The 15445-nt window shown below is 41.4% G+C and overlaps 1 long non-coding RNA gene across 2 annotated transcripts; it reads left to right on the plus strand.

Moving 5' to 3' along the window:
* Positions 1 to 10807: 10807 nt before the first annotated feature.
* On the plus strand, positions 10808 to 14207 carry LOC127342102 (uncharacterized). Of its 2 annotated transcripts, none has more exons than XR_011754071.1 (5): positions 10808 to 12333; positions 12861 to 12925; positions 13579 to 13622; positions 13714 to 13803; positions 13969 to 14207. It is a non-coding gene; the product is annotated as an uncharacterized lncRNA (long non-coding RNA). The 2 variants fall into 2 exon arrangements; XR_007876221.2 differs by having other exon boundaries at positions 10809 to 12460.
* The last annotated feature ends 1238 nt before the right edge of the window (positions 14208 to 15445 follow it).

The following is a 15445-nucleotide window of genomic DNA, read 5'->3' on the forward strand; positions in this document are numbered from 1 at the left end:
GACGCCTAATAGGGCTATCACAGAGTACATACCTGGACAAGATTCTAAAGAAATTTAGAATGGACGAAAGTAAGAAAGGGTTTTTACCTATGTTACCAGGCAAGGTCTTGAGTAAGACTCAAGGACCGGCTACGGCAGAAGAAAGAGAAAGGATGAGTAATATCCCCTATGCCTCGGCAGTAGGATCTATCATGTATGCCATGCTTGTACTAGACCGGATATAGCACATGCTGTTAGTTTGACTAGCAGATATCAAAGTGATCCAGGAATGGAACACTGGACAGCGGTCAAGAATATCCTGAAGTACTTGAAAAGAACTAAGGATATGTTTCTTTGTTATGGAGGTGACCAAGAGCTCGTTGTAAGTGGTTACAGCGATGCAAGTTGGAACACTGATCCTGATGACTCTAAGTCACAGTCTGGGTACGTGTTTATATTGAATGGTGCTTGATACGTCTCCGACGTATCGATAATTTCTTATGTTCCATGCCACATTATTGATGTTATCTACATGTTTTATGCACACTTTATGTCATATTCGTGCATTTTCTGGAACTAACCTATTAACAAGATGCCGAAGTGCCAGTTCCTATTTTCTGCTGTTTTTGGTTTTAGAAATCCTAGTAACGAAATATTCTCGGAATTGGACGAAATCAACGCCCAGGTTCCTATTTTGCCCGGAAGCATCCAGAACACCCGAGAGCCACCAGGGAGGGGGCACAGGCCCACCAAACCCTAGGCCGGCGCGGCCAGGGGGGCCCGTGCCACCCTATGGTGTGGGCACCCCTTCGACCCTCGGGCACCGCCTCTTCGCCTATTTAAAGCCTCCGTCGCGAAAACCCTGATACGTTCGACGAAAACCACAGAAACCTTCCAGAGCCTCCGCCATCGCGAGGCCAAGATCTGGGGGACAAGAGTCTCTGTTCCGGCACGCTGCCGGAGCGGGGAAGTGCCCCCGGAAGGCTTCTCCATCGACACCGCTGCCATCTCCGCCGCCATCTTCATCACCGCTGCTGCTCCCATGAGGAGGGAGTAGTTCTCCATCGAGGCTCGGGGCTGTACCGGTAGCTATGTGGTTCATCTCTCCCATGTACCTCAATACAATAATCTCATGAGCTGCTTTACATGATTGAGATTCATATGAGTTTGTATCACAATTTATCTATGTGCTACTCTAGCAAAGTTATTAAAGTAGTTCTATTCCTCCTGCACGTGTGTAAAGGTGACAGTGTGTGCACCGTGTTAGTACTTGGTTTATGCTATGATCATGATCTCTTGTAGATTGCGAAGTTAACTATTGCTATGATAATATTGATGTGATCTATGCCTCCTACATATGCATGAAGGTGACAGTGTGCATGCTATGTTAGTACTTGGTTTAGTCTTTTGATCTATCTTACACTATAAGGTTACTTAAATATGAACAAATTGTGGAGCTTGTTAACTCCGGCATTGAGGGTTCGTGTAATCCTACGCAATGCGTTCATCATCCAACAAAAGTGTAGAGTATGCATTTATCTATTCTGTTATGTGATCAATGTTGAGAGTGTCCACTAGTGAAAGTGTAATCCCTAGGCCTTGTTCCTAAATACTGCTATCGCTGCTTGTTTACTGTTTTACTGCGTTACTACTGCTGCAATACTACCACCATCAACTACACGCCAGCAAGCTATTTTCTGGCACCGTTGCTACTGCTCATATATATTCATACCACCTGTATTTCACTATCTCTTCGCCGAACTAGTGCACCTATTAGGTGTGTTGGGGACACAAGAGACTTCTTGCTTTGTGGTTGCAGGGTTGCATGAGAGGGATATCTTTGACCTCTTCCTCCCTGAGTTCGATAAACCTTGGGTGATCCACTTAAGGGAAAACTTGCTGCTGTTCTACAAACCTCTGCTCTTGGAGGCCCAACACTGTCTACAGGAAAGGAGGGGGAACGTAGACATCAAGCTATTTTCTGGCGCCGTTGCCGGGGAGGAAAGGTAAAAGGTACTCACACTCCGGACCTCGGCTACCAAGCTATTTTCCGCCATTGTAAGTACTCGAAGCTATTTCCTTTAGATCCTGCAATTGCAACTTTTTGTTTCTTGTTTACACTAGTTAGGCATAATGGAAAACAACAAAAAAATTGGTGAGCTTTTTAGTCTTTTTCCTGATTTAGAATTGTTTGATGCGAAAATTAAAAAACCTATGGAACCTTATTTGCATGATAGTAGTGATGTTATTAGTATGAATGCAATTACTGCTAATACTATGGATAAGTCTAAGCTTGGGGAAGCTAGTTTATATAAAGATAATCTTTTTTGCTCCTCAGCTTTGGAAGAAATATTTTGCTCTGATAATGCTTTATCTCCCATATGCGATAACTCTAATGATGCTTCTGATATTTTAAATCCACCTGCTGAAAGTATTCCGTATAAAATACGTATGAAAATTATTGAACGTGTTATGGACAACCACTATAAAGGGGATGGAACTGTCCATCCTAGTGATCATTTACTGTTTTTGCACGAATTATGCGGGTTATTCAAGTGTGCAGGTATCTCTATGGATGAAGTGAGGAAGAAGCTATTCTCTGTTTCGCTGTCTGGTAAAGCGGCGCATTGGTATAAATTGTTAGAGAATAGACATTTTCTTGGTTGGGAGGAAATTGCATCTCTCTTTTATTCTAAATTTTATCCTCCTCATGAAGTGCATATTGATAGGAATTATATTTATAACTTTTATCCTCGTGATGGAGAGAGTATTTCTCAAGCGTGGGGGAGACTGAAGTCACTAATGCTCAAATGTTCCATTCATGAGCTTCCCCGTAATGTTATTGTTAACAATTTTTATGCGAGGCTTTCAGGACAACACAAGGACTATCTGGACGCGTGTTCGGAGGGATCTTTCACAGGCAAGGAGGTTGAAGCTAGGTGGGATCTTCTTGATCGGATTAAGGAGAACGCTGAAGGATGGGAGAACAATGAAGGTAAAGAGTCAGGTATAAATTATGATTATGAATGCATTGAAGCCTTTATGGATACCGATGAATTTCGAAATATGAGTGCTACTTATGGTCTTGACTCTCAAATTGCTGCAAATCTTTATAAAGCCTTTGCTTCTCATTTTGAATTGCCTAAAAATAATTTTGATAAGTATCATGAACCTTTTAAAGAGGCTTGCATGAAGAATGAAATTGTTGTTAATTATTGCAATCAGCATGCTCAAACTCCTAAGGATGCTATTTCCTATAAGCATGTTAATTTTTGTGGAATACATAGACCTTGTGGAATTAATCAAGTCAAAAATGAATATTGCATCCATCATATTAATGAAAAAACTAGAAAGTGGTTTAGGGCTCTAGATGATCTTGGTAAAAAAGTTTGTGCCCTCTATCCTTTTATTTGTGAAGTTTGCCATGAAGTGGGTCATTTTAATTTTTAATGCTCCTCCAATGATAATTTGAACCCAATGAGTGCTGCAAATTTGTATTGTGATGATGAAATTACTCCTAATCAGCATGATGAACTTACTTTATTTTTGGGGTGTGAAGAACTGTCGAGAAAAATCTCTTTGTTACATATGAGTGATCTTGATATTGATGATGTCCTGCATGGGTGTTTTTCTTATTGCATTGATAATAGCCATACAAATACTTACATACAAAATATTTTGGAAGATGACACCTTGCCAAAATATGATAGGACCGCTGTGTGTTTTCAACTAATTAATGAAAAGGAGGGATCCTCCCAAGTTTCTTCTATTGTTTCTGAAAGTAAATCAGGTTATGCGGACAAGCTACCCTTCAAGCCTCTTCCTCCTAAAGAAGGGAACGAGGAGAAGGAAGAGAAGAAGAAGAAGAAGGGAACAAAGAAGAAGAAGAAGAAGAGGAAGGAGAATAAAAAGAAAAAGATAACGGCATATCCCCGCGTGAATGAGATAACGCTAGGTAACCGTAAGTATGTTGCTCCTAATGATTATTGTGATAATGAATCTGAATATGATGATCTTCCTATGCTCCCTACATACATTAGTGATCATGATTTGAATGAGCATACTACTTTTGATATTGCAAATCTCTGGGAAACTAATTCTGAAAATGATGATAATAATTGCCATAGTGTCAGTGCTATCCATGCTTCCTCCCATAATGATATAGAAAGCTCTAAGCTTGGGGAAGAGGTGTTTGAAAATCCTTTTGCTACTGATCATTATGTGTTTGATACATCTCCTTCTAATAACAATGATGGTATGGACACAGATAAACCGACTGTGAAAGATAACTATTCTATTTCTTATGATGACACTGTGCCTCCAATCTTTGATGATTATTATAAAGAATGCTATGATATAGGTAATAACTATCCTTATGAAACTTGTCATAGTCATGATTGGATTACCAAAAACAATTCCCTTAATATGCAACTTGTTTACCATATTCAAATTCTTGATAATAATCTTGCTCCAGTTACTATTAGTGAGAAGAACTCTTCTTATGCCAAAATTAATGATACTTCTATGCATATGAACCATGATAAGAATGTTTTAAGTGATGGGTATATTGTGGATTTCATCAATGATGCTACTGAAAGTTATTATGAGAGAGGGAAATATGGTTATATGCATCTTAATAATATTAAGTTTCCCCTCTTTATGTTGAGAATCTTGAAGTTACTCGTGTTTTATCCTCTTATGCTTGTCACTTTGTTCTTCATGAATTCATTTGTGTACAAGATTCCTCTGCATAGGAAGCATGTTAGGCTTAAATGTGTTTTGAATTTGCCTCTTGATGCTCTCTTTTGCTTCAACTAATATTTCTTGCGAGTGCATCATTAAAACTGCTGAGCCCATCTTAATGGCTATAAAGAAAAGAACTTCTTGGGAGATAACCCATGTGTTATTTTGCTACAGTACTTTGTTTTATATTTGTGTCTTGGAAGTTGTTTACTACTGTAGCAACCTCTCCTTATCTTAGTTTTGTGTTTTGTTGTGCCAAGTGAAGCCTCTAATCGAAGGTTGATACTAGATTTGGATTTCTGCGCAGAAACAGATTTCTATCTGTCACGAATCTGGGCCGTTTTCTCTGTAGAAAAACCATAAAAATATGCCAATTTACGTGCGTGTTCCTCAGATATGTACGCAACTTTCATTAGTTTTGAGTTTTCTGATCTGAGCAACGGAAGTATTTATTAAAAATTCGTCTTTACGGACTGTTCTGTTTTGACAGATTCTGCCTTTTATTTCGCATTGCTTCTTTCGCTGTGTTGGGTGGATTTCTTTGTTTCATTACCTTCCAGTAGCTTTGAGCAATGTCCAGAAGTGTTAAGAATGATTGTGTCACCTCTGAACATGTGAGTTTTTGATTATGTACTAACCCCTCTAATGAAGTTTATGAGAAGTTTGGTGTGAAGGAGGTTTTCAAGGGTCAAGAGAGGAGGATGATATACTATGATCAAGAAGAGTGAAAGCTCTAAGCTTGGGGATGTCCCGGTGGTTCACCCCTGCATATATCAAGAAGACTCAAGCGTCTAAGCTTGGGGATGCCCAAGGCATCCCCTTCTTCATCGACAACTTATCAGGTTCCTCCCCTGAAACTATATTTTTATTTCGTCACATCTTATGTGCTTTGCTTGGAGCGTCTGTGTGCTTTTGTTTTTGTTTTTGTTTGAATAAATGCTTTTGTGGGAGAGAGACACACTCCGCTGGTTCATATGAACACATGTGTTCTTAGCTTTTAATTTTCATGGCGAAGTTTCTTCTTCGATAAATTGTTATATGGTTGGAATTGGAAAATGATACATGTAGCAATTGCTATTAATGTCTTGGGTAATGTGATACTTGGCAATTGTTGTGCTCATGTTTAAGCTCTTGCATCATATACTTTGCACCCATTAATGAAGAAATAGATAGAGCATGCTAAAATTTGGTTTGCATATTTGGTTTCTCTAAGGTCTAGATATTATCTAGTATTGAGTTTGAACAACAAGGAAGACGGTGTAGAGTCTTATAATGTTTTCAATATGTCTTTTATGTGAGTTTTGCTGCACCGGTTCATCCTTGTGTTTGTTTCAAATAAGCCTTGCTAGCCTAAACCTTGTATCGAGAGGGAATACTTCTCATGCATCCAAAATACTTGAGCCAACCACTATGCCATTTGTGTCCACCATACCTACCTACTACATGGTATTTTCCGCCATTCCAAAGTAAATTGCTTGAGTGCTACCTTTAAAATTCCATCATTCACCTTTGCAATATATAGCTCATGGGACAAATAGCTTAAAAACTATTGTGGTATTGAATATGTACTTATGCACTTTATCTCTTATTAAGTTGCTTGTTGTGCGATAACCATGTTCACTGGGGACGCCATCAACTACTCTTTGTTGAATTTCATGTGAGTTGCTATGCATGTTCGTCTTGTCTGAAGTAAGAGAGATCTACCACCTTATGGTTAAGCATGCATATTGTTAGAGAAGAACATTGGGCCGCTAACTAAAGCCATGATCCATGGTGGAAGTTTCAGTTTTGGACAAATATCCTCAATCTCATATGAGAAAATTATTAATTGTTGTTACATGCTTATGCATAAAAGAGGAGTCCATTATCTGTTGTCTATGTTGTCCCGGTATGGATGTCTAAGTTGAGAATAATCAATAGCGAGAAATCCAATGCGAGCTTTCTCCTTAGACCTTTGTACAGGCGGCATAGAGGTACCCCATTGTGACACTTGGTTAAAACATGTGCATTGTGATGATCCGGTAGTCCAAGCTAATTAGGACAAGGTGCGGGCACTATTAGTATACTATGCATGAGGCTTGCAACTTGTAAGATATAATTTACATGATACATATGCTTTATTACTACCGTTGACAAAATTGTTTCATGTTTTCAAAATAAAAGCTCTAGCACAAATATAGCAATCGATGCTTTCCTCTTTGAAGGACCATTCTTTTACTTTTTTTGTTGAGTCAGTTCACCTATCTCTCTCCACCTCAAGAAGCAAACACTTGTGTGAACTGTGCATTGATTCCTACATATTTGCTTATTGCACTTATTATATTACTCTATGTTGACAATATCCATGAGATATACATGTTACAAGTTGAAAGCAACCGCTGAAACTTAATCTTCCATTGTGTTGCTTCAATGCTTTTACTATGAATTATTGCTTTATGAGTTAACTCTTATGCAAGACTTATTGATGCTTGTCTTGAAGTGCTATTCATGAAAAGTCTTTGCTATATGATTCACTTGTTTACTCATATCATATACATTGTTTTGATCGCTGCATTCACTACATATGCTTTACAAATAGTATGATCAAGTTTATGATGGCATGTCACTCCAGAAATTATCTTTGTTTATCGTTTACCTGCTCGGGACGAGCAGAAACTAAGCTTGGGGATGCTGATACGTCTCCGACGTATCGATAATTTCTTATGTTCCATGCCACATTATTGATGTTATCTACATGTTTTATGCACACTTTATGTCATATTCGTGCATTTTCTGGAACTAACCTATTAACAAGATGCCGAAGTGCCGCTTCTCGTTTCTGCTGTTTTTGGTTTCAGAAATCCTAGTAACGAAATATTCTCGGAATTGGACGAAATCAACGCCCAGGTTCCTATTTTGCCCGGAAGCATCCAGAACACCCGAGAGCCACCAGGGAGGGGGCACAGGCCCACCAAACCCTAGGCCGGCGCGGCCAGGGGGGGCCCGCGCCACCCTATGGTGTGGGCACCCCTTCGACCCTCTGGCGCCGCCTCTTCGCCTATTTAAAGCCTCCGTCGCGAAAACCCTGATACGTTCGACAAAAACCACAAAAACCTTCCAGAGCCGCCGCCATCGCGAGGCCAAGATCTGGGGGACAGGAGTCTCTGTTCCGGCACGCTGCCGGAGCGGGGAAGTGCCCCCGGAAGGCTTCTCCATCGACACCGCTGCCATCTTCGCCGCCATCTTCATCACCGCTGCTGCTCCCATGAGGAGGGAGTAGTTCTCCATCGAGGCTCGGGGCTGTACCGGTAGCTATGTGGTTCATCTCTCCCATGTACCTCAATACAATAATCTCATGAGCTGCTTTACATGATTGAGATTCATATGAGTTTGTATCACAATTTATCTATGTGCTACTCTAGCAAAGTTATTAAAGTAGTTCTGTTCCTCCTGCACGTGTGTAAAGGTGACAGTGTGTGCACCGTGTTAGTACTTGGTTTATGCTATGATCATGATCTCTTGTAGATTGCGAAGTTAACTATTGATATGATAATATTGATGTGATCTATGCCTCCTACATATGCATGAAGGTGACAGTGTGCATGCTATGTTAGTACTTGGTTTAGTCTTTTGATCTATCTTACACTATAAGGTTACTTAAATATGAACAAATTGTGGAGCTTGTTAACTCTGGCATTGAGGGTTCGTGTAATCCTACGCAATGCGTTCATCATCCAACAAAAGTGTAGAGTATGCATTTATCTATTCTGTTATGTGATCAATGTTGAGAGTGCCACTAGTGAAAGTGTAATCCCTAGGCCTTGTTCCTAAATACTGCTATCGCTGCTTGTTTACTGTTTTACTGCGTTACTACTGCTGCAATACTACCACCATCAACTACACGCCAGCAAGCTATTTTCTGGCACCGTTGCTACTGCTCATATATATTCATACCACCTGTATTTCACTATCTCTTCGCCGAACTAGTGCACCTATTAGGTGTGTTGGGGACACAAGAGACTTCTTGCTTTGTGGTTGCAGGGTTGCATGAGAGGGATATCTTTGACCTCTTCCTCCCTGAGTTCGATAAACCTTGGGTGATCCACTTAAGGGAAAACTTGCTGCTGTTCTACAAACCTCTGCTCTTGGAGGCCCAACACTGTCTACAGGAAAGGAGGGGGAACGTAGACATCAGTGCTACAGTAAGCTGGGCAAGCTCGAAGCAGTGCACAGTGGCGAAGTCTTCAACAGAATCAGAGTACATAGCAGCTTCAGAGGCTTCATCAGAAGCGGTATGGATGAAGAGGTTCATTGTAGAGCTCGGTGTGGTTCCTAGTGCATTGGACCCACTAGTCATCTACTGTGACAACATGGGTGCCATCGCCAATGCACAAGAACCAAGGTCACACAAGAGGCTGAAGCATATCAAGCTGCGTTACCACTCGATTCGTGAGTACATCGAAGATGGAGAAGTAAAGATTTGCAAAGTACACACAGATCTGAATGTAGCAGATTGATACGCGTACAGCACGCGTCCGTTGGGAACCCCAAGAGGAAGGTGTGATGCGTACAGCAGCAAGTTTTCCCTCAGTAAGAAACCAAGGTTTATCGAACCAGTAGGAGCCAAGAAGCACGTTGAAGGTTGATGGCGGCGAGATGTAGTGCGGCGCAACACCAGGGATTCCGGCGCCAACGTGGAACCTGCACAACACAACCAAAGTACTTTGCCCCAACGAAACAGTGAGGTTGTCAATCTCACCGGCTTGCTGTAACAAAGGATTAGATGTATAGTGTGGATGATGATTGTTTGCAGAAAACAGCAGAACAAGTATTGCAGTAGATTGTATTCGATTAAAAGAACGGACCGGGGTCCACAGTTCACTAGAGGTGTCTCTCCCATAAGATAAATAGCATGTTGGGTGAACAAATTACAGTTGGGCAATTGACAAATAGAGAGGGCATGATCATGCACATACATGATATGATGAGTATAGTGAGATTTAATTGGGCATTACGGCAAAGTACATAGACCGCTATCCAGCATGCATCTATGCCTAAAAAGTCCACCTTCAGGTTATCATCCGAACCCCTTCCAGTATTAAGTTGCAAACAACAGACAATTGCATTAAGTATAGTGCGTAATGTAATCAATAACTATATCCTCGGACATAGCATCGATGTTTTATCCCTAGTGGCAACAGCACATCCACAACCTTAGAACTTTCTGTCACTGTCCCAGATTTAATGGAGGCATGAACCCACTATCGAGCATAAATACTCCCTCTTGGAGTTAAGAGTAAAAACTTGGCCAGAGCCTCTACTAATAACGGAGAGCATGCAAGATCATAAACAACACATAGATATAGATTGATAATCAACATAACATAGTATTCTCTATCCATCGGATCCCAACAAACACAACATATACACTACAAGAAATGTGTTAACTAATGACCTTATTACAGTGACCACATATAAATTAGTCACAACTCTATGACCATGTCACGATAATTGGTTGTAAGCCATGTGGGAGGGTCCAAATCCTAAATTTTTAGGACCATTAGGGTTAGATAGGTCATAATTTCCTTAAACAAAATGGTCATAGAGAAGATTATATAGTCTACTACCTTATCTTTAGCGGATTACAACCAATTTAAATAGTCGTAGCTGCTAATTCGTGATGCCTTAGAATGATTGGTCGGCCACCTCATCAATTGTGCCTACGTGTCATATACATGTGTCAACTTTCGCTTAGGTGTCTAAATAGTACCTACTAGGTAAGCAGATCCACCACACGATGCAGGTTTGTGAGACATGCGCGTCCGTGGAAAATAAATGCTGAAAATTATGCGTTAGGGTATATATTTTGGGGAGAGGTATCTATAAATATGTTGAAATTATTTGCAATGTCGGGATGAAAAGATGTGTAGAATATGAGAACATTATTTTAAACCATGCCATAAATATTACGTAACATATATGTCCTTTGATCCCGCTGGGCAGTCACATGTTAAGTCCGCATAGTCAAATTCCTAACCGAAAACACGCCCGCGGGATCAGAAATTGGACTCGCGCGCGACCCGTCTCGTTTCCCCGCCCAGCGAAACAAAAATTCCGCTAAGTACCCTCAACCCACCGAAACTGCCCCGGTGCCCCACATATTGTCTAACCCTAGCTCATCTCCCTCCGCCGCCGCCCACCATTTCTCTTCCCATCCAATCCCCTACCGCGCCACGCCACGCCGATTCCCCGCTGTCAAGCATGCCGCCACCCCGGCCCTCCCATCCCCCACTCATCGCACCTCGCAGCAGAGGCAACCCCCCATGGCCACCGCCGTGTCTGATGTGGTGAGCAAGGAGGCACTGGCCTTTGTCAACTACTCACGGATGGAAGGCCTCACAATCGTCGACGCCCGAGAGATGATGATGTGGACCAATCCACGAGGCTGATGGATCTAGACGCCGAGCTTACAACCAAGCAATCTTGACCCACGACCCCAACCTCTCTACAGCTGGATCCCTCCGCCCCTGACATCTCTCCTTACCATCTTCCCCAGATCGTTCCCATCTCTCCCCTTCTCGATCTGTTTCCTCGACCTTTCGTGCCGTTTTGATAGGTTCTGATTCGATTTGCTATTGGTGTCGCAGGCTCAGCACCAGGCCCTCTGTGCTGCAACTAGATCCAACCGCGATGGATGAGATCGCTACCCGCCCCGACGAATTTGGTTGTGGTATCAGTTCTTAAGCTACTGGATTCGGTGACTATAGCCAGTTTCCCGATCTCAACAAGGTGATGTTGCCATCTTCTCTCATCCTTTTCCACCTCCTAGGTCGCCCGCTTAATTCTCGTACCAGTATCACTATGTTTTGGGCCGCCCACAGTTGCTACGAGGCCTACATAATGGTTGCTTGCTGGGCTCTGTTTCGATATGAAATCACACTGCTCTTCCTGCTAGGGTTCTTAGGCTATCTCTTGCTGTTTTATCTCTAGAATTCTTGGATGGGTTCGAATGGCCTGTAGATCTATTTATGCAGGAACTTAGTAAATTCTCAGCCTAGATCTGGAATAAATGTTATTCTGAACATTTGGCATGTATGATTCTTCATTTTGATTTGTTGAATATATGTGACTGTTCAGGATGCAATTGAATATGTATTGACCTGAAAGATCGTTCCACCTGTTCTTGTTTCCTTGCATCTTTGATTACATAGACATCTATACAGTTTTGTATGGATGATACTTGAGGAGTGTTTTATAAGTTCGTATTTTTACACACTGCCCTCATGTTGGGACACCCATAGCTTTCAATTTGATGGACTTTCTGATATTTAATCACTGACCATCCATAGCAAAGCTCAAAGATTTCTCAATTAAACGCACATATTTATACACTGTTGTTACCTTGCAAGATTGTAATAAAATGCAGATTTAGCTGCAGTATGTGATAGTTACTGCTAGTATATTGAATTTAGATGATATTTTGTTTCTTAGGTAGGCTTGTGCTATATTTATTTTTACCTGAGTTCATACTTGTCTTATATGGTTGCTTGTTTGTGCGCGGTGTAGGACGATCTAGGAGAACTAGGAGAGCTCAAGAACCAGCTGCCCTACCACATTGACAACACCGTCTAGGTTCTCATAAATTTAAATGTCCTTGTTTGTTGATTTCGCTGAAGCCCAAGCTTTTGCTAGAAGTTCGCAGGATAGCCTGCAATCTGTTACTATGAGTTGACAACCACAAGAGATTGTTGAGATAGAGGTGTAGCTTTTTGAAAACCTTGTTCCATGTTTCTGAGATCTACTTAGTATAGTTATGACTAGTTTGGATAGTGTACACACTTTCAAGTGGATGTGATTATCTGTAATTTATAAATGCGAAATGTTGAGATATATTTTGCTAATATTGGAGGGAGACGGTATTTAAAGTTGCCTACAAAATAAAATTCTGCTTCCTGTAAGCTTTGTTGTTCTGTAGTATCATTGAAATCTGGAAATTACCCTGTTTTACTCTCCTGACTAATTGCAAATATTGGTTTTGTTTTAGTTGCCTGAGGAATTAGATCCATTTATTTTGTACTTTTTAGTTGATAGTAAACTCCTCTGGCCTTTTTTCTTTTATATTTTACTAATTTTCTTACTTATGTTTGCTCATTTCATAGGCTAATACAGAAGCGTTCATGCAGATAATCAACGCACAAGTTTTCGAGGAGTACCCTTCATGCAGGTAAAGTTCTAAGAACTAGTGGCTGGGAGATGGTCCTAGTACCCTTCATATGCGATGAAACTAAGCATTTGGTAGGAGATGTTTCTAATTCATGTGTGTCAACCTGTGATGTAGTGCTGGGAACTATTCCAGCTTATTTGTCACCTACTCTGCAGCCTGTGTTCGAGTAGTCAGTAGCCAGCTGCTTGCAAGTGGCAGGTTTTATGGTCAAAAAAAGGCCGCAGGTTTAAAATGGTTATGTCATCTAGATATCACTCGAGGTTCATTTAGTAATTTGATGCATATTTGGTGCACGGAACAATTGGCTCTGATTTCATCTCTGTATAACATCAGCTTTGCCTTGTTAATAAATAATTTATAAGTTGATTAGCTCTTTGAGCTTGTATGCCTGATAAGCTTGTGCTACAAATGACGTGCTACCATGTAACTTTGTTTGGATTGTCATGTTTGCACCATTTCTGGTAGTTCTGGATTGGCTTTCATTTGTGTATTCTGAATGTCACCATAGGCACTTCCCTTGTACGGTAATTCAGGCAAAAAAAAATCATGGTTGCACCAAGTAGTTAAAGTGATCTATCTGAATAAGTTGTGATGGAAATACGCCTTCCCTGCAAACCACGCTTTTAACTGCATTGTTATCATTTATTTGCTAGGTGCTGGAGCAGGTGAGCGGACCAATCAGCTGTGTTTTCCAAGGGTATGTTACTTAAAGCCAATCCGTTCTCTTCCTCCATGTTCATATAGTCATTGTTGTTGTTGCTGACTGCGATTATATGGTGTTGTTGCAGCGAGGTACACCGTTAGGTCTTTTGGTATCCGGCGGTAATGAGAAGGTTGCATGCTACATGATGGTGAGGGGGAGCTAACAGTAACTCTCGGTAAGTAACCTGTTGCTATATATTTTAATGAAATTGTGCTTAATGTGCATCGCAGGGTTTTGTTTGATATCTGCTGTAACTTTTGACAACAAAATATATTATTTTTCTATGGAATTGTAGTGGAGATGCTTTGTTTCTGAACACATCAGTTTTCTTAATCAACAGGAAGCACATGTTCTACAGAAGTTCCAGGCTGAAAGAAGTTTGAATAGGCGTGATTCCTTACTCAGCCAAAATTTTAGTTATTATACGATGTAATAGAAAGATTCTGTGTAATAGACTGATTCTTTGTAATAGATGTATTATGGTTGTTATTTGAAGTACAACTTGTGATTTCTGCCTGATCTGATTTGTATGTTCGTTTATTGTTTTCTGGCAAAATATGGAAATTGATATCTGCACAACCTGACTAATCAGAAAATCTAATCTGGCAAGTATTTGCACTGACATCTGGGGTCCACTAATAATTGGACCCACATGGAAACAGGAAAACTACTAAAACCATTCAGCCAAAAAGGCCAAGGCCCGAAAATAAGAATTGTTGGGCCTGGCCCAATTAGCCTACACGAAGTGACAGTGAAAAAATATTAATAGGCTGAAGTGTTGGGCTTAGCCCATGTAAAGCAACAAATTGGGCTGGGCTGATTTTGTTTTCAAACCTGCCACGTAGGATTTACCACGTAGGATCTGACGTGGACAAGCTTGTTTGCCCCTGACCAAAAAATTGGTCATAGGATCTATGACCTTCAATTTTAGTCATGACTGTCTACGACCATTCAAAAAGAAAGGTCGTTGTGAGCCGTCAGTGACGCTCAACTGGCGACCAACAGTTTTTGGTCAAAACAAGGTCATAGACGGCAGACAATGACCATATAGCGACCAATATGGAGGGTCGCAAGTTAGCATATTTCTTGTAGTGATAGCATTACAGATAGATGATCTTGATCATGTTAGGCAGCTCACAAGACCCGACAATGAAGCATAATTTGGAGAAGACGACCATCTAGCTACAGCTATGGACCCATAGTCCAGGGGTGAACTACTCACTCATCACTCCGGAGGCGACCATGGCGGTGAAGAGTCCTCCGGGAGATGATTCCCCTCTCCGGCAGGGTGCCGGAGGCGATCTCCTGAATCCCCCGAGATGGGATTGGCGGCGGCGGCGTCTCTGGAAGGTTTTCCGTATCGTGGCTCTCGGTACTGGGGGTTTCGCGACAAAGGCTATAAGTAGGCGGAAGGGCATGTCAGGAGGCGTGACGGGGGCCCCACACGCTAGGGCCGCGCGGGCCCCCTGTAGGCCGCGCCGCCCCGTGGCCCCACTTCGTCTCTCCTTCGGTCTTCTGGAAGCTTCGTGTGAAAATAGGCCCCTAGGCGTTGATTTCGTCCAATTCCGAGAATATTTCCTTACTAGGATTTCTGAAACCAAAAACAGCAGAAAACAGCAACTGGCTCTTCGGCATCTCGTTAATAGGTTAGTGCCGGAAAATGCATAAATATGACATAAAGTATGCATAAAACATGTAGATATCATCAATAATGTGGCATGGAACATAAGAAATTATCGATACGTCGGAGACGTATCAGCATCCCCAAGCTTAGTTTCTGCTCGTCCCGAGCAGGTAAACGATAACAAAGATAATTT

The sequence above is a fragment of the Lolium perenne genome, chromosome 3, assembly GCF_019359855.2.
Source record: "Lolium perenne isolate Kyuss_39 chromosome 3, Kyuss_2.0, whole genome shotgun sequence".
Taxonomy (NCBI): domain Eukaryota; kingdom Viridiplantae; phylum Streptophyta; class Magnoliopsida; order Poales; family Poaceae; genus Lolium; species Lolium perenne.